This window comes from Apodemus sylvaticus, chromosome 21 (genome assembly GCF_947179515.1).
Source record: "Apodemus sylvaticus chromosome 21, mApoSyl1.1, whole genome shotgun sequence".
Classification (NCBI taxonomy): domain Eukaryota; kingdom Metazoa; phylum Chordata; class Mammalia; order Rodentia; family Muridae; genus Apodemus; species Apodemus sylvaticus.
In genome coordinates, this window is record NC_067492.1 from 43,478,269 (window position 1) to 43,504,180 (window position 25,912).

The 25,912-nt window shown below is 45.8% G+C and overlaps 1 long non-coding RNA gene across 1 annotated transcript in view; it reads right to left on the bottom strand.

Annotated features, from left to right (window-relative positions):
• Positions 1–1,127: 1,127 nt before the first annotated feature.
• Positions 1,128–25,912, bottom strand: part of LOC127671989 (uncharacterized) — a 61,731-nt gene continuing 36,946 nt past the window's right edge. Inside the window, exons 2-5 of the long non-coding RNA XR_007974815.1 lie at positions 5,170–5,240; positions 3,696–3,889; positions 3,328–3,461; positions 1,128–2,057 (exon numbers count right to left, since the gene is read on the bottom strand). This is a non-coding gene — a long non-coding RNA (uncharacterized LOC127671989). The remainder of the gene's footprint in view (positions 2,058–3,327; positions 3,462–3,695; positions 3,890–5,169; positions 5,241–25,912) is intronic.

Below are 25,912 nucleotides of genomic sequence, written 5' to 3' on the forward strand. Positions count from 1 at the left end.
TAACTGTACGGATGATTCCATTCGAATTTTACCCTTTCCAGCAGGGATGCGTGCTTTCTTTTGTATTTTCTCTTCTTCCCCATCGTCTCTCTCACATCTTGAGTCCTTCATCTTATTCTTTCTCTTGTATCTCTTCCTAGTCATCCTTGTCCCCTCCCACCTTTTGAGACAGGATTCCGTGTACCCCAGGCTGGCAACAAGATAGTGATAGAGCTGAAGGTGTCCTCAACGACTGCTGTTCCCTGCTCCTCCATTTCCCAAATGGTGGAATTATGTGTGTCGCACCATCAAGCTTTTGTTAGCATTTCTCTTTCTGTGTCTGTTTCTCTGATTCTCCTGTTATTGTTTTTTTTTTAAAGCTATAAAATTTTTTTTTTACAAATTACTGTCTTACCACTAAAATGTAAACCAAAATGAAGTTTTATTCACTCATTCCTTAACTTTTATTTATATTTCTGTTGTGTGAGATGTTTTTTTTCTGAAGAGATTTGAACAAACACCTATGCACTCCAGCTAGGGCATGAATGACAAACTAAAGTAAGGATTCCACTCAAGTCCAACTTGGTAACCAAAGTGTTTATCAGGCTTATTCACAGGAGTAGGTGTGAGGAGTTCTTTACGAGAACATGAACAGCTCAAAGACAGATGAATAGCTGGAAAGCCCACCCTACCATGGCTGATGGCTCATAAAGTACACTCCTGGAGCTCTCTGTACAACATACAGGAAGTTCATCAAGTCTGAGAGTCTCCTCAGCTGCCTATACTACTATAACCTTGGGAAGGGAGTGATTTGTGAATCTGGTAAATTTCAGGAACTAACTGAGACTTGTGTATTGTTTTCTTCCTGTATTTTAACAAGCCTTCTTGGGATGGAATGTTTTAATTTGGAGAAAATTACTGCACACAATTCCCTAACTTGGATAACTTTTTTATTGGAATGCCATAAACTACCACTTGTTCTGACAATGATCTTTAATAATGGAAAATAAGTAGATAAGTTAGTGTGGACTAACACTAACTTATAGTTAGTGAGTATACAAATGGGCCCAATCATATAGCCATTTAACAAGCTTTATTTTATCTCTTTTTTAAAAAGATTTATTTATTTTTTATTTATATGAGCACACTGTAGCTGTCTTCAGACACACACTAGAAGAATGCATCAGATCCCATTACAGATGTTTGTGAGACACCATGTGGTTGCTGGGAATTGAACTCAGGACCTCTGGCAGAGCAGTCAGTGCTCAACCATTGAGCCATTTCCTTTTAACAGTGTCCTTTGCCTTACAGAAACTTTGTAATTTTATGAGGTCCCATTTGTCAATTCTTGATCTTAAAGCATAAGCTATTGGTGATCTGTTCAGGAACTTTTCCCCTGTGCCCATGTCCTCAAGGGTCTTCCCCAGTTTCTTTTCTATTAGTTTCAGTGTGTCTGGTTTTACATGGAGGTCCTTGATCCACTTGGAGTGAAGTTTAGTACATGGAGATAAGAATGGATCAATGCACATTCTTCTGCATGCTGACCTCCAATTGATTCAGCACCATTTGTTGAAAAGGCTATCTTTTTTCCACTGGATGTTTTTGGCTCCTTTGTTGAAGATCAAATGACCATAGGTGTGTGGATTCATTTCTGGATCTTCAATTCTATGCCATTGGTCCACTTGTCTGTCACTGTGCCAATACCATGCAGTTTTTAAGACTATTGCTCTGTAGTATTACTTGAAGTCAGGGATACTGATTCCCCCAGAATTTCTTTTGTTGTTGAGAATAGTTTTAGCTATCCTGGGTTTCTTGTTATTCCAGATGAATTTGAGAATTGCTTTTTCTAACTCTGTGAAGAACTGAGTTGGGATTTTGATGGGGATTGCATTGAATCTGTAGATTGCTTTTGGCAAGATGGCCATTTTAACTATATTAATCCTGCCAATCCACAAGCATGGCAGCCCAGCCCTTATTTTCTCTTATTCACAAATTATCTCAAGATAGGGTTGGGAAACAATCTCTTCCCTACGCATTATTCAGAGGTTAGCACTGGCTCTGTCATCTTCTGGTAGCTTCTGAGACAGCAAAGGGGGAAAATAAATATGTTAGAGATTTATAAGGACCAAATGAAGATGTCATTGTCCTAGTTTTCTTTCTGTTGCTGTTACAAAACATTCTGAGAAAAGGGTTTATTTTTCTTACACTTTCAGGTCACAATTCATCACTAGGAGAATTCAGCAAAGGGTCTTAAACCGGAATCTGCAGGCGGGAAGCAGGAGGAGCACTGCTTTCTCTGGCTCCTTCTCTGGCTTGGTCTCTGGCTCATGCTTAAATAGCTTTCTTATACTGCCCAGGAGCACTGCCTAGGAATGCGTGGACTGGGCACTCCTGCATCAGTTAATACTCATCACACACACACACACACACACACACACACAGACACACACAGGCCAGTCTAAGTAATTTCCCAGTTGAGGCATCCATTCTTAGGCCGCACCCAGTAACAGCCAAGGTTAACAGGACAGCTACACATTGCTTCCACTCACACTCTTGGCCAGGGATCAGTCGCACAACTAGGATGTAATGAAAAATATTAAACCACATATCAAAAAGACAAGGAATGGGGCTGGGGAGATGGCTCCACAGGTAAAAGTGCTTGCCCCCAAAGCCTGAACTCCAACCCTAAAACCACAGTGGAAGAAAAAAACTGAATCTGAGAAGCTGAAAAGAACTCACCTCCATAAACATCCTTCACATGGCACACAGAAACACACAAACACACACACACATGCACACTGTACTGGCTGGTTTGGTGTGTCAACTTGACACAGGCTGGAGTTATCACAGAGAAAGGAGCTTCATTTGGGGAAATGCCTCCATGAGATCCAGTTGTGGGGCATTTTCTCAATTAGGGATCAAGGTGGGAGGGCCCCTTGTGGGTGGTGCCATCCCTGTGCTGGTAGTCTTGGGTTCTATAAGAGAGCAGGCTGAGCAAGCCAGGGGAAGCAAGCCAGTAAGGAACATCCCTCCATGGCCTCTGCATCAGCTCCTGCTTCCTGACCTGCTTGAGTTCCAGTCCTGACTTCCTTTGGTGATGAATAGCTGTGTGGAAGTGTGAGCGGAATAAACCTTTTCCTCCCCAACTTGCTTTTTGGTTATGATGTTTGTGCAGAAATAGAAACCCTGACTAAGACACACACACATACATACATGGAAAATAAATTAAAAATAATATTTTAATGATATGGGGGAATCTGTTCTTGGTGAATCTAATGGGTTGGCAAATGGGAGAGAGAGCTGAGGGAGACAGAAGCGTGGGCAGAGGGTAAGTGCAATGACACACACCTGCAATCCCATCATGGGAGGCTGGGTCATGAAGCCTTCAAGTTCAAGAGCAGACCATGGCACCTGTACCCCAGGACCACCTCTGAGAGAAACCTGTCTGCAAGGAGTGTAATGTCTGCCCTTGGCACCAGCACCTGTAGAGGGCAAAGAAAGCAGAGATCTGGATGAGTTCCATGCCAGCTTGGGCTGCATTATGTGACCCTCCATCTCCATAAGAAAGAAAGAAAAGAAGGAAGGAGAAAGAAAAGGAGGAAGGGAAGAGGAGAGAAGGGGAAGGAGGAGAGAAAGGCAGAGGACAGAGAGGATCATAGGCAGGAAAGCAAGGGAGGACTCCAGAGCTGTTGTGTACACCACAGCTGACACCAAACCTTGCTGCAGAACTCATCCTGGGAATGGGTAGGACTCTGAGCTGGGTAGTGAAGGGTCACTTCCGACCGATCAGCTGCTGTTGCATGGGGGCCAAAGGGCACAGGATCCCACTTCTGAGTCAGACGTGGAAGGAAATCCGCCTCTTCTGAGACGTGTGACCTTGAATGTGATATTTCTATTCACCTCAGTTTCTCTGGAAGAGAAAAGCTCCTGCTGCCTCTAAGTGTCTCTGAAGATGACATGGAATCAAACATGCTCAGTTCTCAGTGTGAACACTACTGATGTGTCCCCATGCTCTTCAGTGCATTCCTTCCCACACCTCATCTAGTGCTGTCTTCTCCAGGAAGCGCCATGCTTCCTTCTAGCGCCCAGTACCCACTTCATAAAGCCACTGCCACCCAACTGAGTCATCTGAAATTTGCCTACTGTGGATGGATACTCTGATGATCCCTTCTGTGGCTCAACTTGCTGTTTGCCGTATCTTAGAGCCTGGTACAGTGTCTGCTATATCATAGATGCTCAACTATTCTATTTACTTAATGAATGTTCAGTGACTGAGATCTACCTATGAACTTGGTGCAGTGCCCTTTATAGATACAGAATGAGGTGGGGGGAACTTTGGGGCTATTCTCTGACTTTCAATGACAGCTTATCGTATCTTCCTGATGAAATTGAATCCACAAAAGCCAGGAAGATATTCCCCTTTGTTGGATCCCTCCAGAAACTTCTCTTTGCCTTCAGAATTAAGTCTAAATTTAAACAGGGCTCAATACAGCTCTATTGGAACTGCCCACCCCCCTCCCCTTCTTTAGGTCCACCACCCTCAAGCCCCATGGGCCTCCCTTCTAGCCAGTATCATTCCCTCCCTCTGGCTTTATACTCTGGAGATATTCTGTGAGCTGGACCCTTCCTATCGTTCAGGTTGTAGCTCACACATCACCTAACAGTGAGGGCTTATGTGGCTTCACAATGTGAAGCTATTTCCCTCTATCAGTCATTCAGTGTCCTAGTTGGCTTCCTACTGCAGTGATGAAACACCATGGGGTGAGGATTTATTTGGCTTACATATCCCAGAGTCACAGGTCACTGAGAGAAGCCAAGGCGGGAACCTGGAGGCAGGAGCTGATGCAGAGGCCATGGAGGAGTGCTGCTTACTGGCTTGCTCCTCATGGCTTACTCAGCCTGCCTTCTTATAGAACCCAGGACCACCAGCCCAGAAAGGTACCACCCACAATGGGCTGGGCCCTCCCACATCAATCATTAATCAAGAAAATGTCTGACAAACATACCCACAAGTCAGCCTGTGGGAAGCAAGTCCTCAGCTGAGGTTTCCCCTTCCCAAGTGACTCTAATATTTCTCATATGACAAAAACTAGCTGCCACACTCTGGTTGTTGTCAATGTTCCTTTTGTGACCTTGCCCCCCCAAAACCAATTAAGGGCTTTATAGTGAGCAGAAATGTATTTGGCTTACAGCTCTGGAGTCTGGGAAGTCCAAGATGGAGAAGCCTTGTATGGTGGTGCTCTTGTTCTGTCTGTCACAGCCTGGTAGGAAGCATTATATGGAGGCAAAGAGAGAGACACCAAACATTCTTTTCTCACAAACCAACTCCAAAATAAACTGATCTCAGAGCCCCCAGGCCTCTACCTTCCAACACTGTAGTTTGCAATGAAATTTTCTCTTTCTTAGACAAGTTTTCTTTATTTTTAAAAATTATTAGTGTATTCTTATATACGTGTATTTTACCTGATATATATGTGTTGCCTACATGCGTGTCTGTGTACTACATGTGCTTTGATGCCCACAGAGGCTAAGCAAGAACATCAGATCTCCTGAAAGAGAATCATCATGTGGGTTCTGGGAATCGAACCTGCGACCTCCCGGAAGGATGACCAGAGCTGTTAACTGCTGAGCCATCTCTCCTTCCCCATCCATTTACATCTCATGGCTTTGGGGTACACACTTAGACCATAGGAACCAAGCCCCAGGACCAGTTCTGAAGGAGGCCTGTCTGCAAGGAGCAGTCACTATCTATCTGCCTTATGATCAACATCTATGGGCAACGAAGGAAACATGACTCAGCTGGGACTCTGCCCTACAGATACCTTGACAGACTCTGCACCTGGGGAGACACTGTGAAGGTCCCCACCCTGACCTGAATCAAGGACAGATTAGGCCTTATGCATTCTCTCTCTCTCTCTCTCTCTCTCTCTCTCTCTCTCTCTCTCACACACACACACACACACACACACACACACACACACACACACCAGAGATGACAGAGACAGGCTGAGAGACAGAGGCAGAGAGAGAAAGAGAGGGGGGGGAAGGCCCCTGTTCTGTGTGGTACGCGTCTCATTTTTCACATTAGTTCGTCCTTTTTTCTCGTGTGCCGTCGTCTCGTGTGTCGTCGTCTTGTGTGCCATCTCTGGACTCCCAGGTGCTCTCTTTGTTCCTCAGGAACAGGAACTCATTTTGCTTGTTCACTTCCGCATCCTGGTGCTCGATGCAATGCCTGCCTCATAGAAACTGTTCGATCAGTGTTTGTTGAATGAATGCATGAGCTACATTGAATGGCACAGTTGTGAAATCCTCAGGGCAGCCTCCATGCCCTGCTGTTCTTGCAGCCAGAGCAGTGAATACTTTATAACCATGGCCCTCCCCCACTGCTGCCCATCCTCTCTAACCAGTCACCATGACTCTGAATTCAAGAGGCCTCCCCAACACAGTCCTGGGCTATTTTTGGTCTGTTTTTCCCCCACTCTGCCCTATTATGGTAGCGAGAAGAGGCTGGCTACCTGCGGCTTGCTGTCGCTCTACAGAAAACCAATCTTCCTATCTCTGCAAGCCACTAGGAGGAGTCCTCTGTGCCAAGCTACAGGGCGGCAGTCACCCAGGCTGTGTTTGCAGAGAACCGTGTGATTACATTTTTAGCTTTCTGGCTGGAGGTAGCCTGTGAAGATGATTATAGAGACATACACAAGATATTGGAAGACAGACCCCAACCACCTCCTCAAAGACCCCCCTCTCCTCACCCCCTCCCCACACACACAGGCATGAGATTCTCCGTCTCTCCTTTGGTGACGTGTCTTCTCATTTCAGAGACGTCCCAGGCCTCAGCTCTCTCTTCCGCAGACTCTGAGGGGCCTCTCCAAGCTAATGAGATTGTGAGCTAGAAGTCTGGCTGTGGATCCGCTCTAATCTCCTCCTCCCTGCTTAACATGTTCATCTGATTTGAATGCCGAAGAGGAGAATCTTTTCTTTTTAAGAGACAGAAGCAAGAAGCGCACGTGAAAAAGGAAATTTGCTCTCTGAGACACTATAAACACAGAAGGCTTGGGTAATGGCCTCTTTCCATGTAGAAGAGAGGATGCCTTGGCTGAGGCAGCTCTCTCCTCACAGGCTGCAGTCTCCAGAGGTTGACGCAGTCTGGTGCTGACACACAGGAGCCAGGAAAGCAAGTGTGTGCATCTGATGAGATGGTCAAGGGCACACTGTGGAGAAGGCAGCTTCATCATGACCTTTGTGAGTTTCAAGAGGTTCCCACAAAGTCTCCAGAGCAGAAAGAATGGCAGGAATCTTCTTCCCATTTTTTAGGTGAGGAGAAGCCATGGAGACACAGCCTGGGGTGGTGGCTGAGAAAGCAAAGCTGATATGCCACTGTCCTTGTCCAACCTGTCTTGTCGATTTAAACCCAGGGCCTTGAGCATCCTGGGTTCCAACCACAGATCCACACCCAGCCCTGTGGCTCGGGAAAATCAACTTGACTCTACAAAAGCTTTCTTCTCCTAATGGAAATAATAAGAATTCCCTATGGGTGTGTTCAAAGCATTTAACAGACAAGTAAGCATAAAGCAGTAAGCATAATAAAGACAAACAAATGCGTAAGGCATAGAGGCCACCATTGTGCTTCTATACTGTAAATGAGGCTATGGTGACGAACAGTGCTGTCAGCCTCACGGGTTCTAGACTTGAACTCTCCCTGGAGACAAGGCTCCAGGCAGTTCTGTGAGGTAATGTCTAGATTATGTTAGCCTCTGGGAATGCTTGTGAGAGATGTGTAAATTATCCAGGCGTTAGCTGAGAGAAGCCACCTTACCTGTGGGTGGCCCTATTCTCAGTCTGAATAAGAGGATAAAATGAGCTGCATAACAGCATCCATCTCTCTCTGCTTTCTGATTGCACACATCATGTGACCAGCTGCCTCACTCCCCTGCCTCCGTGATTTCACCACCATACTGGGTTGTGCTGGACTGTGCCCTCAAACTGCAAACCAAGTAAACCCTTTCTCTCTAAGGTGCTTTGGTCGGATATTTTGTCCCAGCAGTGAAGGAAGTGATTTAGACAAATATGAACAGAATTGCCCTCTGGGTTGTCAGGTTCAAGTTAGGTGCTGTACACAGTGGCTGTACAGTGCCTGGCCAAGGCAGTATCTTCCCCCCCCCCCCATATATTTTTTATTTACATTTCAAATGATTTCCCCTTTTCTAGCCCCCCACTCCCCGAAAGTCCCGTAAGCCCTCTTCTCTCCCCCTGTCCTCCCATCCACCCCTTCCCACTTCCCTGTTCTGGTTTTGCCGAATACTGCTTCACTGAGTCTTTCCAGAACAAGGGGCCACTCCTCCTTTCTTCTTGTACCTCATTTGATGTGTGGATTATGTTTTGGGTATTCCAGCTTTCCAGGCTAATATCCACTTATTAGTGAGTGCATACCATGATTCACCTTTTGAGTCTGGGTTACCTCACTTAGTATGATGTTCTCTAGCTCCATCCATTTGCCTAAGAATTTCATGAATTCATTGTTTCTAATGGCTGAATAGTACTCCATTGTGTAGATATACCACATTTTTTGCATCCACTCTTCTGTTGAGGGATACCTGGGTTCTTTCCAGCTTCTGGCAATTATAAATAGGGCTGCTATGAACATAGTAGAGCATGTATCGCCAAGGTAGTATCTTAGCCAGCCCATCGTAGCCGAGCATGAACAACTTAAACAACAGAGAGAAGGTTTCTTTTAAGCTTTATTTATTTTATATGTATAATTCTTTTGCCTGCATGTGTGTATGAGCGTCACATGCATGTCTAGTGCCCAGGGAGGCATCAGATCCTGTGAAACTCAGGTGACTGATAACTATAACTCACCATGTAGGTGCTGAGAACCAAACCAGGCCCTCTGCATGAACAGTGGTGTTCTTCTCCCCTGAGCAATCTCTCCAGGTTCTTTTTTTTAACACAGCTTTGAAGGCTGAAAAGTCCCAAATCAATGGTCCAAGAGCTCAGGTCCTGATGGTGCCTCTCTTCCTGGCTGGCAGATGATTCTGTTCTCACCGACTCTTCAGTCAGTAGAGAGAAAGTTCGTGCCTGGGCATCTCTTACAAGCCCCACCTCTATGGCCTTGTTTAGCTTTCACTGTCTCCTGAAGGCCCTGCATGAGGCAGACGTTTGTCACTGCAACAAAACACGTGGCATATGTCATTTAAGAGAGATGACTTATCTGGGTTTATGGTTTCAGAAAGTTCGGTCCATAGTCCCTGGCTCTGTTGATTCAGGTCCCAGAGTAAAACAGAAAATTCTAGTGACAGAAGCTACCCACTTCAAGACATATGGAAAGCAGGGGGTTGGGAGGAACCTGGGCCTGGGTGTAATCTTCCAAGGAGTATAGATAGTAACCTACGCCTCTGGCAAAACCCTCCATCTTGAAGTTTCCAGGGCCTCCTACTTCAAGTGGGGCCCTACTTGCCACCACATGAGGGTCAAGCCTGCAGGGCGCACTTTACATTCAAGCCATAATAAACCCTTCTCTATATGGCCACACTGATGGTTGAAACCTGACACGTGTTTGTGGAGGGAAGGACAGGATACAGGCAAGCCAGCAGCAGTGTGTATGCGGCAAGCCTCATCCTAAGCTATAGCAATTACTACTATAGTTGAAGAAGCTCACGTCAGGACTATGATCAAACTGGTAATTCATCTGACATTCTGATGTTCTTCCCACATCTGAATCACTGCACTGATTTTCAAATACTCATCTTGGCTCAGAGTGATGCTGGATGCTGACCAGCCAAGGCTAGCACTGTGGAGGCTTCTTTTCAGTCATTATTTCTGCATGCCCACACCCAGCGTGGGTGGGTTTCAGCTTCTGATGACCCTATCTGCTCCCACTCTTGGTTTGGGATGGGTCTTGGTTTTGGTTTCTTAACATAGGATCTTGGACAGGAGAGATGAATCAGCCATTAAAGGCTAGGCTCACAACCAAAACATAGGATCTTGCTACATCCATCGCCCAGGCTAGCCTCAGACTCTCTATGTGACTTTGACATCGTGATCTCCCTGACTGCTGGGATTCCAGAAGTGCATGCCTGGATCCGCCAGGACATTAAAGGCTTTCCTTGACCTGCTGGGCTATTTCTCAACCTCAGGGGAAAAGCATATATGGTAGCTTATTTTCCCTCCCAGTCATGACAACTTGGGGGGGGAGGGTCACAAAACTGCTCACCAGGATCCCAGAATATGCATCTGGGGAACCTACTCAAGATGCCAGCTCTACCCCAACCCCCAATGACACTGTACCTGACTCTCAGGCACTAATCTAGTAATTCCTCATGGCAACCCCAAGAAGCAGTGTTTCAGTGATTCCCCTTCTGCAAATGAGGAAATAAGATGCGGAGAATGTTCTAGTAACTTGTCCAACATCACACATAGAGAGAATTTACTTCCCACTATTCTTTTGCCCTGTTCCTGTCTTTTATTCAAGACACAAACTCTTTATAATGAGTTTAACAAGAGCTAGTGCTTCCTCTCAGGCACCCTAGCACTTTACTAGGCAGTACCCATCAAGGGTAAATGAATGGAAGAATAAATGAATGACCTGAAAATTTGTGAATGAATGAACAAATGACCTGAGTACTTGCAAATGAGTGAATGAGTGATCTGAGTACTTGTTAAGGAGTGAAAGAATGAATGAATGACCTGAGTCATTCAGCAGGTACTTAGATACTTTAGATTAAGGCAGGTAATTTATCCACTTACTTGGGAACCTCTCCGTTTTCCCCTTGGGTCTCAAAAATGATCATTACAGATTTCATTCATTCTCAACACCAAAACCTTCAGAGGCTTCTGAACCAATTTGTCTACTCTTCCCCAGTGCCACTGACTATGCCTAACCACAAACCCTTAAGCTCCGAGCTGCCTGAGAGGTAAACATGGGGCAATGAAGAGTGAGCCCTTGTGTTAAATGCATGGCCACAGCACCTTGTGGGTGTGTTCTGTTACTTTCTCATGAAAGAGGGGACAAGATCAGAGCATCCAGGTCATCTTCCTGACAGGAGGAAAAAACTGGGGCTTGGACCTAGTTTTTTCCAGATCTCAGATCTATGCCGTTAGCTCACAGGTCATGAATTCAGCACTACAGGCCAAAAGGTCTGCAGGCTACATCTCATTTCCCCTCCACAACATTGTTCTTTAACTTCTTGTTGAATTGCCTGTGTTTTAGATGTCTGATTCACTAACTGAAATCTGACTTCTCAGCCTCTTCTGAACTAGTCAGAGGTGGTAACCAAGAGCCCTGCGCCCAGTGGGCATGCCAGACAGGATCCAGTAGCTCTGCATAATGCAGCACTCCTAGTACGATTTGCCTCCACCCACTGCTCCTGTGGGCTCACCTCAGCCTTGAGTCCCCATTTGTCTCACCTTCCTGGCTCTGAAAGGGCTCAAGTTTGCCACCTCCATCATCCACTGAGCTAGCTCCCCGCCCCTCGTACCTAAGATTGCTCCTCCCACCAGGAGAAACAATAGCAGCAGCCAGATCTTGTGGGTGACAATGACGGTGTGGCATTCCACATCTAAAAAAGTATTCTGTATCCATGAGCTCATTTGATCACCGAGACAATAGACATTTCCTGGCAACTGATCTGGGCCAAGGTCTGTCAATAAACACAAGAGAAGCAGAGGGGGAAAAAAACAAAATAGTCTCTGCCTTTCAAAAGGCCACAGCCTGCAGTGCAGAGAAACCACTGAAAATAGAACCAAACATGGTAACGGAAGATGTTTATACAAAGAACAGGGAGGCCAAAGAAACAGAAACCAGCTGGCCAGGTGTCCCAACTCAATAACAAAGTGTCCAAGGCTAAGCTGACTCTCAGTCGCCTCTTCTCTCTCTCTCTCTCTCTCTCTCTCTCTCTCTCTCTCTCTCTCATACCATATATATATATATATGCTAGTTTAGAACCCATTATGTGGATTAGGATGGCCTTGAACTCACAGAAATTGGCCTGCCTCTCCCTTACTGGGAATAAATGTTGAGTATCACTACTCCAGGCCTAGGTTCTCGTTTATAAGAACACTAACCCCATTCCTGAGATCTACCCTTGATAACATGGTTATCTCCATCACACTAGGGGTTACTATGCCAACGTATGGGAGTGATACAAGCGTTTGGTTCGTACAGCAGGGCAGCTAAGATGTTTCACAATCTCCTTGATACACCCTGAGGGATGGACAGGACTGTGTGAGGAGGTGGGCAAATATGTTCCTGGAAAAATTGCAACCATGGCAAGAAACCAATGCTCTTCACTTTTAAGACATGAGCTGCTCATAGCAGAGCCTCGGGGGCACAGCTGATCTTGCCCCTGCTGGTTTTCCAGCTTCTCCCCGGACACCTTGCTCACCCCTGCAGCTGCCCTGCTTCCTCTTGACCAGGAGACTTTGCGCACGAGCTTCCCTTTCCTTGGTGTCTTTCCCTGCCCTGTAATCCTTCAAGTCTCACCCTAGACATAATTTCTTCAGGAAAAGTGTCTGCAGAGCTGTAGTCAAGGCCCTGTGCACTTTGGAAGTTTCCTCCAATGTGTTGTAGTTCATGATTATGGGACTGATGCATTAATTTCTGTCTCCCTCTGTGACAGATTGGACTATTAGCCTCAATTCCTTACACTTCTGTTTCTATGCTATGTCCCTTTGCTGTGCGATTCCAAGGTCTTCTCCTGGCTTTGAGCTCAAGATGTGACTTAGTTCGGCCTTTGCAGTTTGTATAGCAGTGTGCCGACTCTGAATCTAGCACCTAAGCACGTTGTGTTTCATCCATCACCATGAGACCATGGCTAGCTGATCTCTGGGTCAAAAAGAATAAAAGTCACATGCCACCTAGAACCACAGCTATAAAACTCAGCTAGTTCATCCAGTCCATAGCCAAAGGCTCAAACACAGGAGCAAAATGCTGAGCCTCGTGAAAGCATGCCAACTCGTCGTTCACAGAGTCCTCACCACCCACAGCTTATTGCACCCTCCCTAGATATTCATTGATGAAGAATGGGAGCACCAACAGGGAGCACTCCCTGTACTACCAGAGATAAGCGGGCCTCACCGGCATACTGTCCTCTAGTCAGTAAGAACAGTCCAAGCTCCTAAGAGACAAATAAAGAAGGAATGAGTGTGTTGCTTTCTCTGCTTTTTTTAGGAATTTCTGCTCAGAATCTCAGGACTTGCCGAAGACACCTACGCCAAAATGAATGTTTGGACCCTCAGAAATGTCAGCTCCTGTCAACCATCAAAGTCTGACTAGACTAGAAATTTTCTCCCATAATGCTCATTTTCATTTCAATCAACTGGGAGACCAGAAAAGTTGATCTATTAATAATGATAGATTCCTCTAATAAGACGATAATAAGTCTGTGCTTGGCTAGATCACAGCAGGCTGGCTCCTTTGTTCCTTATAACCACATGGGAACACAGATAAGAAATCTCAACCTCAGGCCTAGCCTGCACCCACGCACATGGCTACCAAGGACGCAAGGGCGTTCAGCCAGGCAGTTTGAATTTAGAGGCTGTGTCTCTAACCACTGGGGTAGGTTATCAAGGCAGGGACTCAGACCCAAGATTCAGCCCAGTTTGGATTCATGTGATCGGCACGAGTTCAGGCACTCTTTCCCTTGCTGAGTGTGGTAAAGACATATGAAGACTGTGCCAGCTCAGGTGGCCACTGACCTGTGGTTTCAGCGGCCCTTCCTGTCCTCACACTCAGCTGTCATCTCTTAGGAGACTCCTCTCAGGAGCATCAGACACTGGCTTTGGCAGACAGGCACTGATAACCGACACAGATTTCCACTACCAATGTATAGCATGTATCCAGAGTCCCAGAAATGCTTATAACATGGATTTGATAGAAAGATCAAAAGTAAGCATCAGGCCAAGTATGTTACCCAGCATTCGGGGCTGAGGCAAGAAGACCGTCCCTTCAGGGGTAGCCTAGACTACACAGTAAGTATAAGGTGAGTCTGGGCTACAGAACAAGAACCAATCTCAAGAGGACAAAGAATAGATGCAAAGGCCAGCAGATTTCTATGAGGTTTAGGCTAGCCTGGTCTACATAACCAGCTCCAGGGCAGTCCAGGTGTCATAGTGAGACCCTGTTTCAAACAGTTAATGCTAAATGTTTGAATGTAAACACAGGCAGGATTATAGGTGTAGCTCAATAGTAGAATGCTTATTTGGTATGTCCAAGGCTGTAGATTCCATCCTTAACACTACAAAGAAAGAAAGGGAGAAAGAGAGAAAGAGAGAGAGAAAGAAAGAAAGAGAGAGAGAGAGAGAGAGAGAGAGAAAGAAAGAAAGAAAGAAAGAAAGAAAGAAAGAAAGAAAGAAAGAAAGAAAGAAAGAAAGAAAGAAAGAAAGATAGAAAGGATGGCAATAGAAAGGATGGAGATGCCAGGCAGTGGTGGTGCACACCTTTAATCCCAGCACTTGGGAGGCAGAGGCAGGCAGATTTCTGAGTTCAAGGCCAGTCTGGTGTACAGAGTGAATTCCAGGACAGCCAGAGCTACACAGAGAAACCCTGTGGGGGGAGGGGAGGGGGGACAAATCCATAAAGGATGGAAAAAGAAAGGATGAAGAAAGAAAGGAAGGAAGGAAGGACTGAAGGAAGGAAGAAAGGAAGGAAGGAAGGAAGGAAGGACTGAAGGAAGGAAGGAAGGAAGGAAGGAAGGAAGGAAGTAGAGTGAGACCAGAGTTAACAGACTAGAATATTCATATAATATACTATTAGAAAAAGCACAAGAAACCAAGCCCAATTGTCATCAGAGAGGCTTCACCCAGAAACTGATGGGAACAGATGCAGAGACCCACAAGTGAACATTAGGCAAAGCTCAAAGAATCCTTAGGAAGAGGTGGAGGAAGGATTGTAGGAGCCAGAGGGCTCAAGGAAATCACAATAAAACCCACAAAACCAACTTACCTGGGCTGATTGGGGCCCACAGAGCCTAAACCAACAACCAGGGAGTGTGCATAGGACTCACGAGGCCCTCCCTACATATGTTACAGCTGTGTAGCTTGGTCTTCTTGGGAGACTCCTAACAGTGGGAGCAGGGGCTGTCTCTGACTCGTTTGCCTGCTTTGGGGACCCTTTCCTCCTCCTGGGTTGCCTCGGCCAGCCTTAATACTAGGGAAGGGGCCTAGTCCTCCCTCTTGAAATGCCATCATGGGTTGATATCCATGGGAAGCCTGCTCTTTTCTGAAGAGAATTGGAAGAGAAGAGGGGGTAGACGGGGAGGCTGGGGCAGCATTGGGAGGAGTCACGGGAAGGGAGATTGCTGTCAGGATGTAATATATGAGAGAAGAATAAATTTTAAATTAAAAAAAAAGAAAAAACACAAAAAGCACATATAGCAGAAATACACATATTTGCACTGACAGGAATTCCAAAAAAAAAAAAAACAACAAACAAAAAACAAACAAACAAACAAAAAAACAGAAGCCATTGTATATAGAGATAGAAGAGATAGAGAGATAGAGGTAGAGGTAGAGCTAGATAGATAGATATAGAGATAGAGACAGAGACAGAGACAGAGATAGAGATAGAGACAGAGACAGAGACAGAGATAGAGATATATGTGACCTGTAAGGTAAAAGAAAGGAGTAGGGAGGAACCCTGCCAACTCCATGCACAGTCCCTGCTCTTAACAGGGGAGCCACACAGTTTCCCAGAAGTGCAAGACAGACCTGGCACGTTGGTACGCTGGCACACACCTTCATCTCAGCACTCAGGAAGCAGAGGCAGGGGGATTATGCGTTCCAGACCAGCTCAGGATTTTAAGTGAAACCCTGTCTCAACCCCACCTCGGAAGTGCAAAAAAAAAAAAAAGTCCAAATTGGCTCATTTATGCTTTGACTCCTCATAGCATTATTCACAAGAGCAAAATATAGAAGAAAATATTCAAACACCAGTCAATAGCAAACTGGTTAAACAACCTATGGTTGTTCACATCTGTAATCCCAGCAGTCAGGAAACTGAGTCAGGATTACTGTGAATTCAACGCCAGCCTGGGCACACAGTGACTACCAGGCTAGCTCAGACAGCACGGCATGACCTTCCCTCAGGAAAGCAAAGCAAAACAACCCTCGAAGTTGTTAACTCCATCACAGCACAGTTATGAAATGATTGCTGTCTAATGGCGAGAGGACGTGAGGAAATCCTCCACGTCCTTGCCAGGAGAAATTCTCCCCAACATACTGAAGAGTGAAGCTGCCACCTCACCCGTGACCCTCGTGGCGTGATGTTGTCAGCAGCTGTCTGGATGGCCGGTGGTCTGGTCTCACACTTCATTTTTTAGCCCGTTAAATTTAATGTCCCTCTGCTTGGTGATGTAAGTAGAACACTCTCCTTACAGCTCTGACAGGGGTTTTCATCTTTTCTGAGACCCTGGTCTCACACACACCATTCATGTCTGTTCCCTGCGGCCAGTGGGCTCTGGGGTCTGTCCGTGTGGCTTTCATGTGGGAGCTGTGAGAACAAAGGCACTTGTCCTAATCCTTCACTTCCTGACCACCTCTTTTTTTCTTTTGAGACAGGGTCTCATTGTGTAGCCCAGACTGACCTCAAATTCTCCATCCTCCTGCCTCAGCCTTCCACTGACTAGGAGTATAGCTGTATACCACCAGTGCTAAACAGTCTTTTTTTTGTATTTATTTGATATATTTTTATTTACATTTCAAATGATTTCCCCTTTTCTGCCCCCCCCCATTCCCTGAAAGTCGCTTAAGCCCCCTTCCCTCCCCCTGTTCTTCCTTCCACCCCTTCCCACTTCCCTGTTCTGGTTTTGCCCTATACTGCTACACTGAGTCTTTCCAGAACCAGGCCACTCCTCCATTCTTCTTGTACCTCATTTGATGTGTGGATTATGTTTTGGGCATTCCAGTTTTCTAGGCTAACATCCACTTATTAGTGAGTGCATACCATGATTGATCTTTTGAGACTGGGTTACCTCACTTAGCATGATGTTCTCCAGCTCCATCCATTTACCTAAGAATTTCATGAATTCATTGTTTCTAATGGCTGAATAGTACTCCATTGTGTATATATACCACATTTTTTGCATCCATTCTTCTGTTGAGGGGCACCTGGGTTCTTTCCAGCATCTGGCAATTATAAATAGAGCTGCTATGAACATCGTGGAACATGTATCCTTATTACATGCTGGGGAATCCTCTGGGTATATGCCCAGGAGTGGTATAGCAGGATCTTCTAGAAGTGATGTGCCCAGTTTTCTGAGGAACTGCCAGACTGATTTCCAGAGTGGTTGTACCAATTTGCAACCCCACCAGCAGTGGAGGAGTGTTCCTCTTTCTCCACATCCTCGCCAACACCTGCTGTCTCCTGAATTTTTAATCTTAGCCATTCTGACTGGTGTAAGGTGAAATCTCAGGGTTGTTTTGATTTGCATTTCCCTAAACAGTCTTTAACACAGCGCCCAACAAGCTTTGAAACATGGTGTGCAGATTGGTTTCTTTATATACAAAACTAGCATGATGGTGACCAGCTTATACCATCTCAAGAATACTACATGAAGTAACATATGCAAAGGACTAGCAGAATACCTTCCACATTGCCAGGACTTTTAATTAATCAGAAAGCTCTCTTCGAGGACCTACTGGCTCATGCTCGCCCAGCACCCTGGAAGCTGAAGAGGAACAGCAAGTTCAAGGCCAGCCTGGCCCACATAGGAAAACAGGAACTAAAACTAAATAAAAACCAATAAAGACCTTGATGGAGGGAACCCCTTCCTTTGTCCTACCCTCTGTCTCTGGACCCTCTATCACCCACAGCATACAAAACACCAGTTTAGAAAGCAGAGATCCTATTGTTCTTGGTCCTCCTGGCTCCCTGGTCTCAGATCCCTCAGACTCTAGAACTATAGAAATTGAGTTCTTGTATATTTTCAGGGCTGACCACTGACTGGTATTGGATAACCAGTTAGGGGACTGGCCCTGGGGAATGGTGTCGTCAATGGTCAGATCTTGTTGAGACAACCATATTTTTGAGATATGGTGGCTATAATTTCATACAAGCACTAAATGGACTCAGTTGTATTTATTTATCCATTTACACATATGTGTGTGTTACTTAACCAAAGTATGTGTGTATGTGTGTGCTGTTTCTCTCTCTCTCTCCCTCCCTCTCCCTCTGTGTATGTGTGGTGTGTGTGTGTGTGTGTGTGTGTGTGTGTGTATGTGAGAGAGAGAGAGAGAGAGAGAGAGAGAGAGAGAGAGAGAGAGAGACGGTAAATGGCTTCCTGCCCTTGGAGACAATTCCAGATCTGGGCTGTGTTCAGTTCCCATGGGCTCAGAAGAAAGGCTGGATTCTCCCATCTCAGCAGGTTCTTCTTGTTCTAGGCTCTCAGCTTCGCTCCAGCCACCCTTCTTTTCCTTCATGCTCTGCTTGGCCAAGAGCACTGCTCTCAAATGCCAGCCTGCTCTGGCACCAGCTGTCTCCCTGGTAGCCTTTCATTTGTCCCACTGTTGGTGACTGTAATTGTAGAAAGAAGAAGAGAAAACATGCTTCTCCTGTGTCAGGTTGCAGATGCATTCACTCAACCAAGAAGTGTGACCTGTGGCAGAGCTCAATCAGGAGCCCTGAAGGCTCATGGGAGGTCAGATAAACCAGCATCAGTTTTGCCCTCAAGCTTAAACGGTTTAATACATTTGAAGACCTCATGGTTTATATGCTGATTTATGTGATGAAGAGTTTGTATCACATTTTTATTTTACCTGGTCTTGGTAGAATCCTTCCTACACTTATTACAAGTGTTTCCTAAACCAATAATGAAACTTAGTTGTCCCCTTTCTCCCTGGAGCCCAAGGTTCCAAATGCGACATAAAACACAAAAATCTCTACAGCCCCATTGTGACATTCATAGTCATAGTGTTTCTTTCTCTGTCATCAACCTCTACCATGCACAAGCAGCAAGCGTGTTCACAGTATCCAATAGTCAACACAACTTGGAGCAATGCTTCCTGGCCTTCTCTGGCTTACTAGACATGCCCAGGCACCTTCCGCAACTAATTGGCTCTGGGAAGTGCTACTGTGCATCCATTACACAGATAAGGAAACCAAGTCTCAGCCACTTGAATTCACAGTAACGGATCCAGAACTCAGTCTCACGCTGACTAATTACACACTCTAGTTCGCATTCATTCCACTATCCTTCCAGGTAGAAGCTTTATAACTTGTGGGTGTAGACCATGGGAGAGCAGGCTGAGTCTCTAAATCCAAGTTTTAAGTCTTCTAAATGAGTCATGGCAGAATAAATCAGAGGCATTCCTGTCCCCAGGGCTGGAGGGACAATATGAAAGATGGCGGCCTGGAGGCACTTACAGTCTAGATGTGAGTAAGAGTAGGAGACAGCACAGAGGCATCATAAATCATCCTCTAAGGAGAGGCCTGGAAGGTTCAGAATACATGCCTCAGTGGGCTTAACAACCTCACTGGAAGGCTCTTCTTACCAGTAGGGTTGTGATGCCAGGCTCAAATCATAGCCCCTGCTTAGGGAATCAGTAAGGTGCCTGTAGATGACGATATTCTGGCAGGGACTCTGTGGTATGGGAATCAGGATGTGTAACTAACTCCAATCATTTCTAGGCTCCCTTAAATCACTTAGGTGGAAAGTTCCCTTATGTGTGTTATAGATGAGTACATTGACCAAGCCAGATAAGAGTCCCTGTACTTGTAGTGCTTGTATTCCAGTGGGAAGGTGGTCAGGTTAGTTTTGAATGTCAACTTTACACTACCCAGAATTGTCTGGGAAGAGAGAGCCTGAGCTCTTTAGTTTTTAATGTCAAGTCAATACAATCCAGTCACCTGGAAAAGGAGAATATCAGTTGAAGAACTGCCCAAATCAGATTCACCTGTAGCATGTCTATGAGGCTTTATTACCAATTGATATAGGAAGGCCCAGCCCACTCTGGGTGGTACCATCCCAGACAAGTGGGCCTAGGCTGTGTCTGAAAGCTAGGTGAGCAAGCCAGGGGAACAAGTCAATAGGCAGTGTTTCTCTGTTGGTTTCCACGTTAAGCACCATCCTTGGGCACATGTCCTGGCTTTCCATGATGATAGGATGTATCCTGTAACATGAAATAAACCCTTTCCTCACCAAGTTGCTTTCGGTCATGGTGTTTATCACAGCAAAAGCAAACTAGAAGAAGGGGGAACCAACAATAGTACTTTGGGCTGCAAGAGAAGAGAAAGTTAGAGACTTAGAACACAAAAGAATGAGGACTGAAAGACAAGAAGCCAAGGAAGCTCTGGGTGACCCCTACACCTGGACAGGTCTGAGTAGCTGACGATACAGTTGACAGTGATTGGCACTGATGATCAAAGTGTTGAAGAGTCCAGGCTGTCGGGAGTAGCACTGCCTTGGCCAGCATACTCCTCGGAAGACACAGGGGAAGGCTCTTTCTTCACTCACTCCTGACTGACATGACTGAGAACTCCGGGGATCCACATCACTTCCCACAGGATTCCTATGGAGTGTCAAGCACGATGAAACCCATAGGCTTGCAGTCTATGGAAGCCTATTCCACTACTGAGTCTTAGTAGATAACATGCCTGGCTCGATCCTCAACTATGAGCATCTGGAGAGAGGACCAGGTCTTGGCCATCACTTCGGTTCTAGCACCTTCCTTGGTTGGTGCATGGGAGATGATCAGCAAATATCTGCTGTACAGAAAGATGGAGCAATAGACAGACGAGCAGACAATACATCAAATACCTGTCTCCGGTTAGGGCTGGGCACTTAATAGCTGTTCAGTAAAGAATGGATTGATTTTGACAAGTAAATTGTAGGTTTTGGAGAAATATGCATGCATTGTTTCTGCTGGCAATGAGGACAGACTGATTAACAGTCTCTATAGGAAATTGATTAAAAATATCTTTCAGGGGTATGGAGAGCTAGAGATGGTTCAGTGGCATGAGCCCCCTTTGCTCTTGCGAGGATCCTGGTTTGATTCCTACCACTCACACCATGCCTCCCAACCATCCATAACTCAAGTTCCAGGTGGTCCAAGGCCCTCTTGTAACTTCCTCAAGCACCAGGCACACACATGGTACACAGACATGAGTGGAAGCAAAATACTAAGACATATAAAATAAAAAATAAACAAACCAAAAGAATGAAAAAAGAACCAAAATAAACACAGATGATTTTAAAACAAGAATACCTTAGTGGAACAATGTCTTAGGAGAGATGGCTTCTGGACAGCTGCCTATAACTCCAGCTCCAGGGGATCTGGCGCCTCTAAATGCTGTGGGCACCTGTACTCATGTGCATACACATACATATAGAAATAAAATTAATCTCAAAAAAAGAGAGAATGCCTTAGAATAGGGCCAGAGAGGGAGCTCAGCAGTTAAAAGCTCTGGCTGTTCTTGCAGAGGACCAAAGTTCTAATCCTAGCACCCTCATAGTTGCTCTCAACCTCCTGTAACTCTGGCTCCAGGGAACCCAACACCCTATTCTTGCCTTCCCAAGCACCTGCCCACACTTGGGGCACAGACATACATTCAGGCACATATGCATTAAAATTGTTTGATGTTCAAAGAATAGCTTTACATACCTTCGATGTCTATCAACTAAAAAGACAGCCCATAAAAGGCTTGGTTACCAGCCTTTTGAGCTGTGGGGGGAGAGTGGACCCATCCAGATGTGGGGTTTAGTGGGAGAAAATGAGAGGGGTGGCACTTAAAGGAAATAAAGGGACCCTGGTCGGTCGGTCTGTCTCTCTCCGGGTTTCTCTATCTGTCTCTCCTCCCACCAAGTCAACGTGAGCTAACCAGATTTGCTCTCATCACGATGCTCTCCCTGCCTTCTCACAATCTCAAAAACAGCAAAGCCAACCAATTAGGAACTGAGATCTCTAAAATTATGAGCTGATAAGCCTTTCTTCCTCCAAGCTGACTTGTCTCAGGCCATCTGTAATGGGACAGAAAACTGACCAATACAAGGACAAAAGACACACACATAGGACCTGGAGTTGGCTGGGTTCTGCCACTTTCTAAGTTCTCCTTCGTGGCTCCTTACATTTCTGTATAATATAAGGGAAAGAGCTGCCTACCTCAGAGGCATACGGTAGAGTAAGGTGGGATTCTGTGGCAGAGGACCAATACTGGACTGAGTCTCTGAGGTTTATCTCTGAGTAAGAAATAAAACAGTGCTCATCCTCTGAGGGTTCCACGGTGTAACAGCAAGCCAGACCCAGGGATGGGAACAGCACAGCTAATTTTGAGTTCATTTGGCTACACCATGGGGCTATATTGTATTCGCTGAAACATTTTGCTGAATGGCCCTATGAAAGAGGGGTTGGTTTTGCTGGGTTTTGGTCTTGTTTGTTTGTTTTTGAGATTAGCATTTATATCAGTAGACTTTGAATGAAGCTGATGCCCCCCCCCTGATGTGGGTAGACATCATTCAATCAATTGAAGACCTGACTAAGGCTCAAAACAACCTCCATACACCAGAGAAAGAACTCCATGGGCAGACGATATTTGGACTCAAACAGCACCTCCTGCCTGTGTCTCCAGCCACCAGCCTGTTACCTCCCAAAATCTTGAACTCGGCCTCCATAGTCCTAGGAAACATTTTCCTTGAAATCATGGCTGAGTCTGTCTGTGGAACTCCAGCTAATCTAGGAATGATAGCACCAGAATGAGTTAGATCCCTCCGTGTGGTCCACATGGACCTAGTGTTGGAGAACATGGAAGAATAGCAGTTAGGTGCACCTTGAGAAGAAAGACCAGCTGCAGGAGCTGCACCCTGTACACCAAGTTCTCTTAAGATATGACGGAAGATCTTCCAAACATCACTGGCAAGACCATGCACGATGCCTAAGACTTGTGTGGATTTTGATCTGGCTCTCTCTGGAAGATTCTTTGGCCATTCTGAATATTATTTGTACTTAGCCATGTGACTGAAACGTATCCTTTAGTTTCTCTGAGCTCCATCTCCCTTCCTGCTAAAGGCTAGTTCAAGGACCCCAGGGCACACTTGGTCGTCGTATCAATGGCTTTCCTATTGCTGTGATAAAACACCATGTCCAAGAGCAGCTGAAAGTAGAGAGGATTTATTTTGGCTTATGGTTTCAGATGGAGCCTACAATAGCAAGAGAAAGCAGACAACGAGTCAAAGCCATGGCAGCAGAAACAGGAAGCTGAGAGCTCACATCTGGAATCATTCAAAGCCTTCCCCCAGGGACGTACTTTCTGCACCAGGGATGTACCTCCATAGCCACCCCAAACAGTGCGGCCAAGTAGAGGCCAAGTGTTCAAATACCAAAGCCTGTGAGGAACATTATTAACCAAACCTTATCACAGAACCTTAGAATTCTCTGCTGTTATCAAAATGGCTCTGAGACTTGTGCCCTTAGGAGCATGGGCGTCTCTCTGCAGACCTTTATCCCGGGAAGGAAAAGGGTCTTATTTACAGCATACACTCTTAAAATTCCTGTAAATAAAAGAAAAAAAAAAACCTGTTCAATTCTAAGTAATCAACCAGAGCTGTAAAAATTCCAAAATGATATGCCCTGGAGTTAGTTCCTTATAGAGATGGTATCCTGCATTCTCGCAAAGGCGCAGCTGGGTACAAAGCCTGCAGAGCACACTTCAGAGAGAGACCTGGGGAAACAGCTAGGTAGCTGCTCTCAGTGGTTAGAGAGTGCTGGGCTGGCCGGGAGCACTGGATGTCCTTAGGCCCCTTTGATGTAACACAGAGAAGCAGCGGGTTAGTAAACAGAAGGCACCAGCCTGACAGAGACCAGGACAGGGCACATAGCTGGTGGCCCTGCAGGGTGGCCTGGCCAAAGCCATGCCACTCATCCTGGGGCTCAGCGCCTTCCTTCCCAGGGCTGCTCTTCACTGACCCCAGGCCTTGCCAGACTGAGGTTTGCTTTCAATAGGCAACTTTATTGTTTACAGATAAAGAAGAATGCCCCGTGGTCAGAAAAAACTAAATCCCTGAAGAATTCAATTGGCTGCTACATCCGTTTAGAAGATTAAAAATGTACTCAGCTCATATTGTTTCCCTCTTATAGGGAGCAAACCGTTAACTAGACCTCTCCGGTGCTGCTCTATAAGTCTCAGGCCAAATTAAAGTTCACAGTCTCATTGGGGAATCAGAAAGTTCATATATCTAGTCTCAAATTGGAAAGAGGGAGAGAGAGAGAGAGAGAGAGAGAGAGAGAGAGAGAGAGAGAGAGAGAGAGAGAGAGAGAATGGAAAAGCAAGAAACCACGGACTGAAGAGATGGCTTAGCAGATAACATCCTTGCTATGTAGCATGAGGACCAGAGTTTGGACCCCAAGACCCACAGAGAAGCCTGGCAAATGTGGCGGCTTTCTGTAATCCTAGAACTCAGGTGGCAGAAAGAAGGAGTCTCTGGAGCAAGCCGGCTAACCAGACAAGCGAGGATTGCTATGCTCTGCGTTCAGCAAAAGGATCTGCCTCAATAAGCAAAGTGGAGACTGATTGAGAGAGACACCCTGTGTCAGCTTCAGGTCTTTACATGCGCCCACACGCATGTGCACACGCACAAAAGCTAACGAGCATATCCTTGAGTGGTCAGAGCTCACGGAAGCCTTTTGTGTCACTGAGCCTGGCCTCTGTTCCACCCTTCCGATGGTTCTGCCCCCTAGCCTTCCCTAATCTGTTGATTTAGCCTATCAAATCAAGCAGTTTTTAGGAAGACTATAAAAATTACAGAACAGAAGAGGTCACAAAATAGTGTATGTGACACATAGTAGGATCTCAGTAAACAACTATAGCCATTGTCACTTTCACACAAAGATGTGGCTCTCCTGTTTGCACTAAGACACGTTGGGTAATCGGTTTGTAATGCTAACAAGCAGCCTACATTGAGATCAGCGCAACAGCACAGCACATGCCGTGAGGAGCTCCTCATCCCGTGCTGCCGTTTGGTTTCAAATTCAGCGTTTTCATCTTTATTTCATGCCCAGTGAAGAAATGCCTCAAGTTTATTTACCAACTCGACAGTAATGCGCAGTCTAAGGGAAATTATCCTCACCAGGATCCGATTTGGTTGGAAAACGTTAAGTAATAAATCACATTGTGGGGGAGAAAAATTTTTTTTGCTTTTAAATAAAGATGAGAAAGATAGTGGAGTTCATAAAACACAGCAGTCAGATCTGCGCCTTGCCCTCGGCAGATCACTAGAAGCAAGGGTCAGTTCGTCTCCATTTATCTCTTACTGATAGAGGCTCCCTGGCCTTTGGAAGTGATCGATTACCCGTTGGTGCACAAAGCCAAAGGTTAAATGTATTATTGCATGCCACAGGCCAACCCTAACCTCAGGATGAACGTCATAAACAAAAAAGGGAAAGTAGAGTGAGGTCTGCGGAGGGACAGGCTTCAATTCAGTCTCCAAAGAATTACTAAAGGGAAATGACGCCCCCTACCGTCAGTAGCGCAGACTCACAGCCAGCCTCTGGAATCGGGAAGCAGCCGCCTTAACTAAGTAAAGTGTACTTTGAGATTTGTCAGGTCCCTTCAATCAGACTTCAGGCAAACCGAGCACCACAGTGTGGCTTCTTTTCCAATGACCCCTGAGCAGTAAAGACCACTGTGTAAAGCTGGAGCAATGCTTTGCTGGGAGTGAAGGGAAGGGAAGGCTTGAAGCCTATGGCAGAATCCTGGGGCACAGAGTGGTCTCTCCTATCCAGAGCTCTATGAGATCCCCTTGGGGTTCCATTCTAGCTTGTACGTTCTTGTCTCTTACAGATTGGCCCACCATGGTCCTAAACCTGGTCAAAAATCCAGGCTCCATTGGAAATCTGACTGCAATATGTTTATTCGCATGCAATTAAGAGGTACACTTTACCCTTAAAGAGAAATGAACAAACTTGGCCCACCTTTGGGATCCCAGCACTCAGATAGATGCGGATCACT